The 15,331-nt window shown below is 40.2% G+C and overlaps 1 protein-coding gene across 1 annotated transcript in view; it reads left to right on the forward strand.

Moving 5' to 3' along the window:
• The window catches only part of LOC133124026 (thrombospondin type-1 domain-containing protein 7B-like), a 288,207-nt gene that overhangs the window by 184,446 nt on the left and 88,430 nt on the right, over positions 1-15,331 (forward strand). The window lies entirely within an intron of this gene.

Consider the following 15,331-nt stretch of genomic DNA (forward strand, 5'->3'; position numbering starts at 1 on the left):
TGTACTGTGCCTTATATTAGACTCCGGTTTCTTCCATTTCGAAGAACAGGCTGCAAGCCAGGTCTTATGTGTCCTGGTTTTCACAGCCTCTGCAAATGATAGCATTAGACACATTAAGTTAGTTTGCGTGATGTATCTCTATGGAAGAAGCTGTGCTTTAACCTTTTCATGCAGATGCCAATTTATGTTGTGTTCTGCAGTATTTCTGGCTGGTGTGAGCATCACAGATGGCTTAAATGAAGCCAGACACACCATTTACTTAATTATTTCATAATTTAAATACAAAAAATTGGTGAAAATGCAAATGAAGTGTCTCCTTAAATTGCAATGAAATACTGAGAATCACAAATATAAAACAGGTAAAACTATAGATTTCCTGCATGAAAAACTATTTTGATCCAGGAATTTAAATGAAATGAAATCAAAAAGGGTGAGAGTGATATGCAGAACATAAATATCTATGAAGCAAAATGTAGGCAGTCCACCCTGGTGTCCCTGAGTGTCTCTAAATCTATCCAAATGGATTACGGATAGCTGAAAATCTGAATATAGTCATATATCTGACTCAAACTCACTTCACTATGTGATGTGACATAGTTGCACAGGTGGACAATCCAGATTCTGAAAAAATATGGAACTAATTAGTGATGTCAGCTGACTTCATAGGTGGAAGAAATGCATGACAGGATTTATACTTTCTCTCTTTTGGACTTTTTCTTTCTACTTCTGCATAACCATTTTTCTGATAAAGTTGGCTATTTAACTTTTGCAAACTAACTGGTTTGCCAGAGGCAGTCACTGATTTTAGATAGCTACAGCATGCGTAATGTTAGCTAGGGGGCTGGAGGACTGAGGTCTCTTTTCTAACACATGATTCATAATGACTCATAGATCAAGGAAATCCCCAGAAAATACTTTTCAGGCATTATTTTACTTGCCATTTGTGAGCATGATGTAACTATGTGAAACAAATGAGTTAACTGAAAATTAATCTTCAATACTCTGTCCCACTGCTGGACCTGTCTACCATTAACAAGTAAAATGTTTTATTGAGAAATTATCTAAGGCAGGGGTGCACATCTCCCGTCCTGGAGGGCCGGTCGGCCAGCTGGTTTTTGTTCCAACCAATTACCTTAATAATTTTTTCTGACAGCTCTAGAAATAATGCTGGTTCACTTCTGTACTTGAGTAGAGTAAAATCTTTAGGATACACTTGCAGTCTGCAGCTGTAGCTGCTGCATATACAAACGTCTGATCAAGACATTATTTAGCTAATTAAATAATTAAGACCAGAATTTGGCACAAAATCCTGAAGAGGTTCGGCAGCGGAATCTAATCAATTAATTTATCTTAAAGTATAATTAAATTTAAGTATAATTACAATCTAATAAAACATTAATCCAAAAAGGTTTAATTGACATAGTTATAGCACATGAATGAAAATAGGATGATTTTTTGTGTTCTACCCAATTTTATATAAATGTAACAATATTGAAAACCAATTTGTAAGCAATATTTGAAAACCTGTTTAATGTAACATATATTCCTGCTGTGGAGGAAGAAGGGAGTGAACTATGGTAGTTGTTAGGGTGCACCGCGGGTGGAGGACAAGAAGGACGACGCACTTGCGGTGATGAGGTGCTGATGGTGTATTTTATTTACTGGTGCGATGGTGGCGGTGCAGAAATATTTACTGTAATGACAAAAAAGAATAATGAAAAATGCAAATGAAAATGCAGTGTACTTTGGCTATGCCTGAAAAGTCCCATGACACCGCACACAAAACTCCAACTCACCAAAACTCAATTCACCAACTCTCAAAAACTTCCAACTCAACTCCTTTTCCCGGAGCTATAAATGCCCGGAGCAAATGTGGGCATAGCCCCTCCCACCTGGCACCTTCCATAAACCCAAAAAAACTAAAATAATTAGCAAAATAAAACAGAAAATGATCAAACAGAACATAACAAACATGGCCATGACAATAATAATAAACAACTAAAAACCAAAGGGGTTAGTAAAAGGAAATTAAAACAATCATACTGTTCAAGCAGGTGGTAGCTTCCACTAACCCCCCTCCAGAAATACCACCTGGTTCCCTCCACTTCCTGTTTGGTAGTGGCACCCAGGATTGAACGGACCCAGGTAAACTTTATTTTGTTATATTTCGTATCAAGTTTCAAACGGTAAAACCCCAAATAAACAAAAGAATGTAATGCACTCGCTGTTGGTTGTATATTACTGTTACCGATGCCGGCAAAAATGTAAAGAGTGTTGTGTTGCGGTCTTTGTGTAATGTGTAATTGTGTAATGTGTAATGTGTAATTGTGTAATTGTGTGTTACGCATCCCCTGTACTTGGTGGTCACCTAATCCAGTAAGGTTGGCTTGGCTCCCTCTGCTGGTAGCCATGGCCACAAACATAGATACAATACAGTGCGTGCCCCTGCGAATTATCTCTGTGACAATCCGTGCCCTGAGATCTGGCAGGCGGGGCCTATGTAATATACCTGTGTGCAGGTGAAGAGGGGAGCGATGCATGCGGCGCATGCTTGTGAAAGACGGTCCATCCCACGCCTTTGTTCCTGCTCCCGCTGACTGAGCTGCTGGTCCCCGCTCTCTTGGACGCCATTTGCTATTTTTGACGCTTACCTTAATTCTGGACTCTTAACTTAAATACTTATTCATTCTTACTTGTTGTAAATCCCTATTTTTGTAATTAAAAACCCTAGACTCGAGCCCTCTTCTCGTTGGCGTCTTGCTGTGGATTGAGGTTCGATCCGTAACATAATTGGGCGCTCGTCCGCTTTTTTTTTTCCCAAACCGTTTACTGTTTTGTAAGGGTACATTCGGCATGAATGGGATTTTTTTTGCAGGACCTTTTCTGAAGAATCAACGACTTTTTGTAAGTATTGGCAATTCTCTGCTTTTGTATACACCCTTAGGAAGATAATAAATTTGTTATTTTCTGCTTTGTTTTTGGTGGTAGCCCTATTTAGTACGCTCGGGTTTGGTGATTGGCTGCCTGTAGTCTGTTGCTGAACGAACGAGCTTGCATGCTGGGTAGTGGAACCACTGAAGATAGACAGAGAGGTAATTAGGGCTGTTTTGTTTACTTTGTCCCCTTTTGAAAGTTAGCGATAATCTCCTGGGTGTTGTGGTTTCTTGTATGAATTGCCTTTTTTGTGATACAAGTCGTTTTGTGAAGTTCTGTGAACTTTTTGAAAGTTGATCGCACATTGAAGTTGTACTTCGTTTTTGCCAGCTATACTGGTGTTTTGTGCTTTATAAGGCTTTTTGTGGTTGGACCTGTGGTCTTCGTGTTTTTTTTGACCACTTGTGAATTTTGAAGCTGCTATTTTTATAGCCTTTCGATCAGTTTTTGAAAGTTTTTCGATAACTTTCGTTAGTCTTCATAACATTCTATTTTGTACAATATTTACAAATCGTTTTTGATTGCATTTGAAGTGTCGAAATGTCTTTAATAGATGATTTTGTTGCGGAGCCGTCCGTGCAGATTCTCTTTCAATGCTCGAAAAACCAGCTGATTGAATTGTCTGAGACTTATCAAGTGCATATTGCTAACACCGAAAAGCGTTTAAAAGAGAGGTCTTGTTGCACAGAAAATTGCCCGAAAGTGCAGCTGAAACAAAGCCACCACAGAGTAGCACTACAGAGCTTGAACTCCAAATTTGCTTACAATAGCTCACTTTGCGTGAAAAAGAGCTTGAGAATGAGCGTGAAAAGTTGCGTGTTTCAGTTCGACAAGAGGAGCTTAAAAATTCACTGGAATTAAAGTGATTGGAAATTGAGGCAAGAAGACAGGGCCAGGCTGTACCGCGCGGAGAACATGAATTTGATGCAAGCCAGTATATTCGTGTGGTTCCTGACTTCACCGGGAGGGAGGTGGAAAAATACTTTCCTCATTTTGAACGTGTTGCAACTACTTTACAGTGGCCTAGGCGATATTGGACACTTTTGCTGCAATGTGTTTTAAAAGGCAAAGCACAAGAAGTTTACTCTGCTCTTCCTTTTGATGATAGCTCTGATTATGAGGTGAAAGCCTCAATCTTGCATGCCTATCAGTTAGTTACAGAGGCATATCGACAAAGGTTTCCAACGTTACAGGAAATTGGACAGACAGACCTATGTTGAATATGCTGGAGATAAAGTGACTTTGTTTGATCGGTGGTGCCAGTCAGAAGATGTTGATTCCCAGGAAAAGCTCAGAGAGTTAATGCTGTGGGAAGAATTTCTTAATTGTCTGCCTGAGAATGTGTCTACTTATGTTGCAAAAAGCTGAGACAATCTCACAAGCAGCCTGTCTGGCAGATCAGTACACATTGACTCATCGAGTACATAAAGATCGAGATCGTTCTAAGAATCAATCTGCTGCATCTAGCCCTTTTTCCACTGCACCCAGTCCATCTGATCCGAATAATCAGAGCGTTCCACTTGAAACAGAGCAAAAGTTCTGTCGCTATTGCAAGAACCCAGGGCATTTCAAGGCCGAATGTATTAAGCTGAAAAAGAAGCAGGAAAAAGCTATTGGTCTAGTCACAACGCCAAGACAAAATGTTCACTCTCTCATGCCATTGACCCTGCGCTCGCGAAAGCTCCATCTATCTATGAGCCTTTCCTCACTGATGGGCTCGTATCAGTCCCTGGTGGTCATTCTGTGCCTGTGCGCATTTTACGTGATACGGGTGCAGCCCAAATCTTCATTTTGCAGGACCTTGCCGTTGTCTAAGAAAACTGCTACTGGCAGTAATGTTCTTGTGCAGGGGATTGAGATGGGTTACATTGAGGTGCCTCTGCATCGCGTGTGCCTAAAGTCTGATCTGGTCTGTGGCGACGTAGTTGTCGGGGTACGATCCTCATTTCCAATTCCCTCTGTGAACTTCATACTGGGCAACGACATAGCAAGACCGAAAGTGTGGAGTCAAGGTGATGTACTGCCAGAAGTGATTGCTACACCACCCGTGCCAAAGCGCATGGATGAGTGTGCGCAAAAGTTGATGTGTTCCCTGCCAGTGTCATCACGCGCACGCAAAGCAAAAAGTTGAAATCTGTTTCTCCCATTGACATTGACTTGAGTGACAGCTTTGTAGCCCAGCCTTTATCAAGGACGGTGTTCTGATGAGGATGTGGAGACCGCGCGTTGATGAAGAATGGGACACTGTCTATCAAATTGTGATTCCGACTGAGTACAGGACAAAGATACTCAGTGTTGCGCATGATGGTCTCGCTGGTCATATGGGCATCACAAAAACCTATAATCGCATACTCCAACACTTCTTTTGGCCAGGCTTGAAACGTGACGTTGCCAGATATTGTAAATCCTGCTATATCTGCCAGGTGGGTGGCAAGCTGAACCAGACAATCATACCAGCACCCTTGCAACCAATACCTGCCATTGGCGAACCATTTGAATGTGTCATCATTGATTGTGTGGGCCCGCTGCCGCGGTCGCGGAGCGGCTACCTACATTTACTCACTGTTATGTGTACTGCCACTCGTTTTCCAGAGGCTATTCCTCTAAGGAAAATTACAACACGATCCGTGATTAGGGCTTTATTAAAGTTCTTTTCGTTTGTTGGTCTGCCTAGGGTCATTCAGAGTGATAAAGGAACTAATTTCACTGCAAAGATGTTTTCCCAAATTATGAAGTCACTCCACGTTAAGCATTGTACTTCCAGCGCGTTCCACCCTGAGTCCGAAGGCGCTTTAGAATGCTATCACCAATCGTTTAAGTCCATGTTGCGTGCCTATTGCCTTGAAGTTGGTGGAAATTGGGAGGATGCTGTGCCTTGGCTACTTTTTGCATCACGAGACGTAGTTCAAGAGTCCATCGGATTGAATTAGTGTTTGCCCATAACATGAGCACTCCGTTAACAGTCCTGAAGGAACAGTGGTTGAGTGCACCTAGCTCTCGTAGTGTTGTGCAGTTTGTCAGTGATTTTCGTTCCCGACAAAATCTCCAAGGTGCGCAGGCAAAAATGAAAACCTGGTATGATCGCAAAGCCGAGCATGTTCGTTCGTGCCTGGTGACCAAGTGCTCGTACTCCTCCCTGTGCCTGGTGCTGTGTTTCAAGCCAGGTACAGTGGGCCATACACTGTTAAGGAAAAATTGTCTGATCTCGACTATGTAATTTCCACTCCAGACAGGCGACAGCACACTCGGGTGTGCCATGTTAATATGCTGAAGCCATGTTTCGCTCGTGAATCACACGACCAGTCTGTGTCTGACGACTCTACTGCCCTTCTAGCTGCTCTGACCGTGGATGAAGACAGCGTGACTGCCCCCTCACGGTCAATCATCGAGGGTCGCCTAAAAAACTCTGAGATGTTGGCTGTTCTTGAGAGTCAGCTGCCACACCTAACAGACGCTGAAAAAGATGACATTGTTGCTTCGATTCGTGATTTTCCCGAGCTCACAGGAGATGTTCCGACTGTCACTTCAGTGTTGCAACATGACATCGATGTCGGTACGGCTTCTCCGATTAAACAACATCCATACAGGGTTAATCCAATATTAAAACAAGAAATTGAATACATGCTCTCCAACAACATCGCTGAACACAGTTCTCTGTGTTTGTTAGTCCTTAAAAGTAATCAGTCATACCGTTTTTGCACTGATTATAGACGTGTTAATGCAGTTACCATTCCCGACAGTTATCCACTGCCCCGAATGGATGATTGTGTCGATCGTGTTGGCTCGGCGAAGTTCGTGACTATGTTAGACCTCCTAAAAGGTTATTGGCAGGTCAAGCTTACTGAACGAGCCAAAAAGATCTCTGCATTTGTCACCATTTTTACAATATACAGTCATGGCTTTTTGGAATGCGCAACGCGCCAGCTTGCTTTCAAAGGCTTGTTAACATCATAATTAAAGGAATGACAGGGTGTGGGGCCTATTTGGATGATCTAATCCTGTACAATTCATGGAATATTCATCTGCAAAAGCTTCGAGAGCTTTTCAGTCGTCTGTCCAAAGCAAACCTCACCATCAATCTAGCCAAGTGCGAATTAGGCAAAGCAACTGTCACGTACTTGGGTCGGGTCGTTGGTGGTGGCCATGTGTTCCCCGTGATGGCCAAAGTAGCAGCTTTCCAAGACTATCCAGTGCCTGTTAACCGTCACAAGCTGCGACGTTTCCTCGGAATGGTCGGCTATTACCGTGACTTCTGTGTTAATTTTTCCTCCATTGTGGCCCTTCTCACAGACATGCTGAGTCCCAAAGTTGAGTTTGTATGGTCCGACACATGTCAGAAAGCCTTCGAGAACGTTAAAAGCCTCCTGCTTTCCGCTCCAGTTCTCGCTGCTCCAGATTGCAATAAGCCTTTCAGTCTGTCCGTGGACGCGAGTGATCTCGGAGCCGGAGCTGTGCTTTTGCAACATGGTGCTGATGGCATCAACCACCCCATCTCGTACTTTTCTAAAAAGTTCAGCATAGCCCAACAAAGATATTCCACCATTGAAAAAGAAACTTTGTCCCTCGTCTTAGCCATTCAACACTTTGAAGTTTACTTGGGTGGATCACCTCATTCCATCTTGGTCTACACTGACCACGACCCACTTAAGTCCCTCAACCGCATGTACAATTCAAAGGCTATTTTCTTGAAATAGTAAATGTAAACGTAATGTAATAGAAATAATTGTAATTGTAAATGTAAAAAATGCCATTGAAATAGTTCTCTGGCTAGTCTAGTGGTGAAATATAGGTCACCTAATCCAGTAAGGTTGGCTTGGCTCCCTCTGCTGGTAGCCATGGCCACAAACATAGTACAGTGCGTGCCCCTGCGAATTATCTCTGTGACAATCCATGCCCTGAGATCTGGCAGGCGGGGCCTATATAATATACCTGTGCGCAGGTGAAGAGGGGAGCGATGCATGCGGCGCATGCTTGTGAAAGACGGTCCATCCCACGCCTTTGTTCCTGCTCCCGCTGACTGAGCTGCTGGTCCCCGCTCTCTTGGACGCCATTTGCTATTTTTGACGCTTACCTTAATTCTGGACTCTTAACTTAAATACTTATTCATTCTTACTTGTTGTAAATCCCTATTTTTGTAATTAAAAACCCTAGACTCGAGCCCTCTTCTCGTTGGCGTCTTGTTTATGTTGTGGATTGAGGTTTGATCCATCACATAATGTAATTGTGTAATTGTGGTTTGTCTGTAATGGTGTAAGTCTCGACGTGGCGCTAGGCCATGACAGTAGTGTTTTTTGTTTAATGTTTTTAAAGATATCATGTGAAGGCACTGGAATCACAGGAGCAATTCATACTAATGTCAAACCCTGTGCCCAGGCCATAGTTTACTTTGTGTATGAAATAACAGTTGCTAAGCATACATTTAACATTTCCAGGCACTTAAAAATAATACAATAGGAGCCCTATTAATACAAATAATACAATGAGAATTTTCTGCAAACCTCACCATGTCAAATGCATGTCACCTGCCTGTCACCAATTGATTTCTGCCTGATTTCATCATAAAATTAAGCAATGAAGGTAGATAAAGACCCGGTTCTTATTCTTAAAGCCCTGAACTGATCTTCTGATCTTGGTCATCTTGTCAATACTATCTTGTGGAGCAATCGAAAAATGTCACCTTTTAATGGCAGGGACAGATTTAATACAGCCGAGCCTTTAATTAACTTTTTATTGCTGACAGAAATTTTATATGTATAATATTTCTTTACAGCCGCTCATAAACATTTACTTTATGAGCTTGTCTATTTTTATTGATTTCTCACAATAGTCATGCTGTCAGTTTACTTCAGTGAAACTGCTTATTTTTAATAGAAAATTTCATTGACCATGTGCTACCAGATCATTTTTCATACTCTGTATAAAATGTTAAAATGAATTTAAACTGTTATAACAGCATTGAAATGCTAGTCCTAAATCAACTATGTCATATGACAAAAAATATAATTTATTGTTTCTTCATTGCACTGATCTTGCAATTATAGGCACACCCCAACAGTTAAGATTTGTTGGGGTGGGCCTATACAGCTCATTCATTAGCCCTTAACCCCCAGACTAAGGACCATATTATTAACCTATTATCAACCATGGGATAGTGTTTGGGCCACACCTTACATTCAAACAGCGCATTAAATCTGTGTGCAAACAGTCCTTCTACCACAGGATCATAGTCTCCAGACCAGGCCAGATTAGCCAATGCCCTTGTTCATTCCAAAATGGATTAGTGCATTGGTGGCTGGTGGCCATTTACCTCGGTGGGTAATACATGTGCACGCACATGCACACAACCTTTACAATTACAAAGGAAAGACAAAGCAATGCCAATATTAAAATAAACTAAATAAATGTGTGTATATAGTTAGCAACAGAGTTAACCTTGGTGGCTTGTTTAAAGGGTTAATATAAAAACGAAAAACATGTCCCAATTAGCCTACTTGATGCCTGATGTTGGCAGTATGTAATACCAATGCTTCCTCAGAAAAAAATACTTCAACTTCATATGACATCATCTCCCCATGAAACACGAGTTTCATTCATAAGTTTCAGTTTTGGGAGCATGGATTCATTTCTTGGACAAAGTGAAAAGATCAATTAATTAAAATTATACTAGATGGCAAGAGGCTGATATGGAGGATATTGTAATATACACAAAGGGATGAGTACATTTCAACTCAACAACTCAAAAGATAAGACAAACAGAACTCCTGCAACTAACAGCGGACCCTCTCTTTATAATATGAAGGGATTTCGTTCACTGTGCGAAGAAATGGTCTTAAATGAAAGCATATCTACAACTCTGAACAAAAGATCTAATATATTAGACTAGAAAACAATGATATAAACTGACAAACAAGGAATCACAAATCATTGTGAATTGTTCTAATTCTGAACACAACTAGAACAGCTTACCCATACGAGTGAAAACAGAAAGATGAGACACAAGACTGATTTCCCCCGAATGAGGAACTTAATCATTTCATTATGTTACAATAGCACAAACAGTGGAACTATCAATTGGCTACATTTTAGACTGCCCTATCATTTTTACAACTTTGTATCAGCATGCAGTAGCCTACAGGCAAAGGAGTACAAGAACTGCCTGGCTAGCTTGCCATCTAGCCAAAGAAATACACACAGTGATGCATCTCAAAAAATAAAGGTTAACATTTCCTAATCCAAATTTAGCCAGTCTAGAGGGGAGCAGTATTAAAGCACAATTGCAGGTTTTGCACACATTTACATTGAATGTTTTTCTAAAATAAAATTTTAAAAAAATTAAAATAAAATTAATAGTTCGACCTGCTCATTAGGATGATGGACCTGTTTGGTTCCTTGTCAAAAAAATATTGTAATAAAACAAATAATTACTCACAAGCTGCGGAAAATAAAAGTTTTATATTGTATTGGCTATATTTTTGGCTAAGCTACATGCAGCTACAACAACACCCTTTTGTTGTAAACTAGCTAGCTAGCAATCTAATTATAATTTCGGAAGGGACACGTTCATTTATAAGTGAACTTGTTAACTCTTGACACAACAAGAGTAGCCAGCATTTCAAACCTCCCATTTCGAAGAATTTTATGCAAACTTAACGTTAGCTACTAGCTGCTATTAGCCTATGTTTGGGAACATTGCTTAAATATGCGCGAATTCCTTATGTTTTGCTTGTGCAGCCAATGAAAAGATGCCCCTGCGAAAATTATAGAGATAATTGTACAAGAAAAACACAAAGTATTTTATTTATTTATTTATTTATTAAAATTTCATATCGGTTCATCCCTACCACACACACACCCACACACACACACACACACACACACAGTCAGTCACGCACGCACATACACACTCAGTCACACACTCAAAGTCACACCCTCGCACAAAGGCTCACAAAGATCACCTCTCCCGAACGATTACATTTTTTTCTTACATGTATAACTAAATCAATTTATTTTATTCAACTGAGTTTGTCTTATTGGCTTGGCCCGTCATTTTCGGTTCTATTTGTTTTATTTGTGCTGGTCAATTATAAACTTAATTATAAACTAAATTATAGTTAATATAGTTTATATAAACTCAATTATAAACCAAATTATAATTGGGAGAAGTGGATTCGGCCAAGGGGCCTCTGCAACCAAAACATACACAATGTCGATTTGCTCCAGCCCTGATTTGCAATCTCACTCAGAGTTTTTCATGAAACTTGAGAGCCCTGGCATTTTCCTATAAACCAGTTACCAGTTAAGTTGCTGTAGCTACAAACATTATGCTCTGTAAGCTAACGATGGCAGGTAGGCAGAGTCCTACATAAAGAAATACTTAAACATGAAATTACTTACTGTACTAGACAAATTGCACCAGGCTGCTGCTAGCTTTAGAATTGCAAGCAAGGCCCACTGTAAACCAAAGCTTGTCAGTCTTCACTCTTTGCAAAGGCTTCTGGGCTTCTGGGAATAGCATATCTATGGCTCAGGGGCACAAAAAAGTGCATCCTGCCCAGTTTCTGGAAGCAGCTAATCAGTGTGGCAAAAAAATGTCACCCGAAAGAGAAAAGATGCCCCTCTAATTGAACTCCCATGTGGGTGCAGTCCAAGTATGCCCCACGAACGGAAGCAAGAGGCGTGCTCAGCCAAAACACACAGATATGAGAGTAAAATTGATTTAAAAGTGACTATAAACAAGATGTATTTATGTACACAATAGCCAAGCCAAGCCCTTAAACGCCCGCCACTGGTGCAATGGCGTATGTGGTAGGCATCATACAAATTTAGCCTCCATCAGTCCTCCTCTGGTCTCACAACACTGACTTCCTGTAAGACTGAATATCCAGCTAATGCTTTTGAAAACCCTCATTGGTTATCCCCCACCTATCTGAACAAGCTTGTCTCTCCCCAGGAGTCTCCCTATTGCTACGCTGTAATAGTTTTAAAATGTACTCTCTGCTGTACCGACCATACACCTGCGCACCATGTGGGATCAGGCTTTCTGCTCCATTGCAGTCCATCCCTGGAATAATCTGTTCAATAATCTTCATTTCACTTGATCTCTCAACCACTTTCAGAAGAGGATTATCCTCACACCTACCATTTCATGAAAATAAATGTAAAACCCATGACACTAAATCTGTAGTTTATGCTGCATATACATTTTTATTGATCACTGACCATAATGCTGTATTTTCAAAGTGCTGTTTTTCCATTTATATATAGCATAGTTCTATTTTTGATGTATTTTCCTTACTTCCTTGACTGCATTGACTCCTACTACTTCTAATAATAATAATAATAATAATAATAATAATAATAATAATAATAATAATAATTATTATTATTATTATTAATTTAACCAGTTGAGAAAATATAAATATAAATATAGTTAAATAAAATGCTTCACTGTAGGGAACCTGGTGCTGAGCAGTGCCTGGTGTTTGCCAGACACAGTGCTTGGAATACTGCCCAAAGAGTCATATGCCTTTTACTGAAGAGTGGCTTCCATCTAGCCACTCTATTATAAAGGCCTGATTGATGGAGAGCTGCTGAGATGGTCATCCTTCCGGCAGGTTCTCCCATCTTTGCTGAAGACTTCCGAAGCACTGTTAGTGACCGTTGGGTTCTTGGTCACCGCCCTGACCAAGGCCCTTCTTGCCCGAGGCCTGGAGGTTCCTGGAAACATGTTTTCACTGTCATTATGAATCATTTAGTGTGGATTGATGGGCATAAATGGCAATTTTATCCATTTAAAATTCAAGAATAAAGTCTGAATACCCCTTCACTTATATGTATGTGCTATCTGTATATGTTTTGAAGTGCATTTTTTAAGTTAGGTGAGCTGCATTCTGCTGTCTCTTGGACACTGTAAACACATTCTGTGTGTACCTCTACAGAGTAAGAATGTTTTATCTGTCATGGAAATAATATGCTTTCAGAGAAAGAAAGAAAGAAAGAAAGAAAGAAAGAGAGAGAGAAAATTATTCTTCCTCCAGCATTGTGGTGGAAGGGGATTTGAAAATTTAAATGCTTCAACTTTATTAGGTACAGATTTCAGAGGAATAAAATGTTGTACAGAGCGTAACTGTCATCTTTAATACTCAGACTCTTGAGACCTCAGATATTTTTTCCAGGATTTTATATGCGCAGGGCCATCTTCACCACCGGGTGGTGTATGCGAGCACGAGTGATAAATGCCATAAAAGCCTACTATATTTGGAAGCACTTCTTTAAATCAATTGAATAACAGGAGCAATGAATCTCCACAGCAAATGATAATTTATTCTCAACCCAAATTCTGGTGCTGCCAATTTATTGCAGTCTCTGTCGGAAGCTCTGTGAAGTTGGAAATTAATAGGAAAATCAATAATTTGAATGCCACGTAAGTTACTGATCAACAGTTTGTTCTCGGTTTAATAATTAGTACTTTCAGGGATATAAAAAATTGCACTAGCATTGTTCACATTAAGAAAATATTCTTCTTAAATAGTTTTTTGCAAAAATGTGGGTGCAAATGTTACAACACTGACACTGTAATATCTCTAGAATTAGCAAAAACTATTGTTTTACAGGACAAAGAAACAGAAATGCTGGTACAACAATTGCATATGCTACCCTGGTGGGAATAAAAAATCTTTATTGCAGCTTTTTTCGTAAATAAACCTGCTTGCACTTCTATAGATAGCATCTGTCTGTAGTAACATACTAATATATGTTGTCAGTGAAATTCTATGTAGAATATTGGATGATGCTTTCTCTAAAATACTCAATGTCAGAAGTCACTAGAAGAGTTTAAGATCCATTATCATCAACAGTGACTCTTATGTTTGTGGTGTTGGGTATTACTTCTGAGATACCTACTTTAGTGGGAAGTAACTTGGGACCAATGACTTTCATTTAAGTACGTTTCAGTCAGTAGTGTACTTATGGAGAATTTTTTTACATTTTCTTATGTTTATTAAGTTTATAAAAGGCACAGATTGATTTGTATGATAATATGTAATATCTTCTTAAGTCTTGATTTGAGATTGTTATACTCAGTCCAGTTGGAGGCTGAACACTGGGTTAAGAATCTAATTGGTTCCCTGTGGAAGTGGTGTCATTTCTGTGTGGAATGGTGGACCACACGGTTGGGCGGTGTCCTTCAGTTGTGCAGTGGTATAGAGGGAACTCTGTTCCTCCTTCCCTGCCTGCAGGTTTACATTTCTTACACTGCAAAAAACAAAACAGTACTTATGTTGAGGCTTAAAGGCATACAATGCAGGATTTTCACCTTGAAAATATTAGAAAACAAACATGCTCTGTCACTACTATGATACACAGGCAATCTGTGTCTGTGTTCACTTCTGCCCAATACCTGGCTTGGCTACATGTTTTTGTAATTCTAAAACCTCCTCGGGCCCCTTCTGAGCATGGCGATTTTTTTGTCTTTGCTGTTTCTGAAAAGCATTTGTCCAATACACTGAACTCATACTCTCTATGAGGGCAAGAGGAGACATGTATGGATTGGCTACTACAGTGGTAAGCTGGGCTTTCAAGAGATTAGCCTTAGTGGCTAACCATTACGCAAATGGCTGACTAATGTTAAGTAACATTACAGTAGGTAGCTGCCATTATTAGCCAACTAAATTCAGTGTCGTACATCTGCTAGGAGGCCACGACAGCTGGGTCCCACTGCACAGTACTATTGCTTATATTTTCGGGTGATTCTACCAGCTTATTTCCTCTCCTGGGTAGGGAGCTCATTCCTAGACTCCCGGACTTTCCAATAAAAAATAAAAGTGACAGTGAATTGATTTGTGTTTATGAGTATGCATGCTTACGTAACAGAATTGTGTGTCTTTCCAGGCAGGCTAGCTAGCTAGAGCAGTCTGAAGTCCATTAGAGTTAGCTAGTAGTGGCTCGTATCACTACTAACAACTTTTAGCTAAATACAATCACAAGTAGCGTCAGCTAATAAGCTAGCTAAATTGCTTGTGTGGAAAGGGACTACTAAAGCAGATATTTTACGAGTCATATTAGATGATGGGGTTTTTTTCTGCTCCATTCTCTGCAAACTCTCAAAAGAGACGTGAAAATTGTTGTGTGTGAAAATTCCAGGAGATCACCAGTTTCTGAGACATTCAACCACCCTGACTGGCACTAACAATCATTCCACTGTCGAAGTCACTTAGATCACATTTCTTCCCCATTCTGATATTTGGTCTGAAAAACAGCTGAACCTCTTGACCATGTCTGCATGCTTTTATGAATTTAGTTGCTGCCACATGATTGGCTGATTCAATATTTGCAATATTAACAAGCTGGTATACAGGTCTACCTAATAGTGGTCACTGAGTGTGTAGTGTGCAGTGTT

Source organism: Conger conger, chromosome 3, assembly GCF_963514075.1.
Source record: "Conger conger chromosome 3, fConCon1.1, whole genome shotgun sequence".
Lineage (NCBI taxonomy): Eukaryota > Metazoa > Chordata > Actinopteri > Anguilliformes > Congridae > Conger > Conger conger.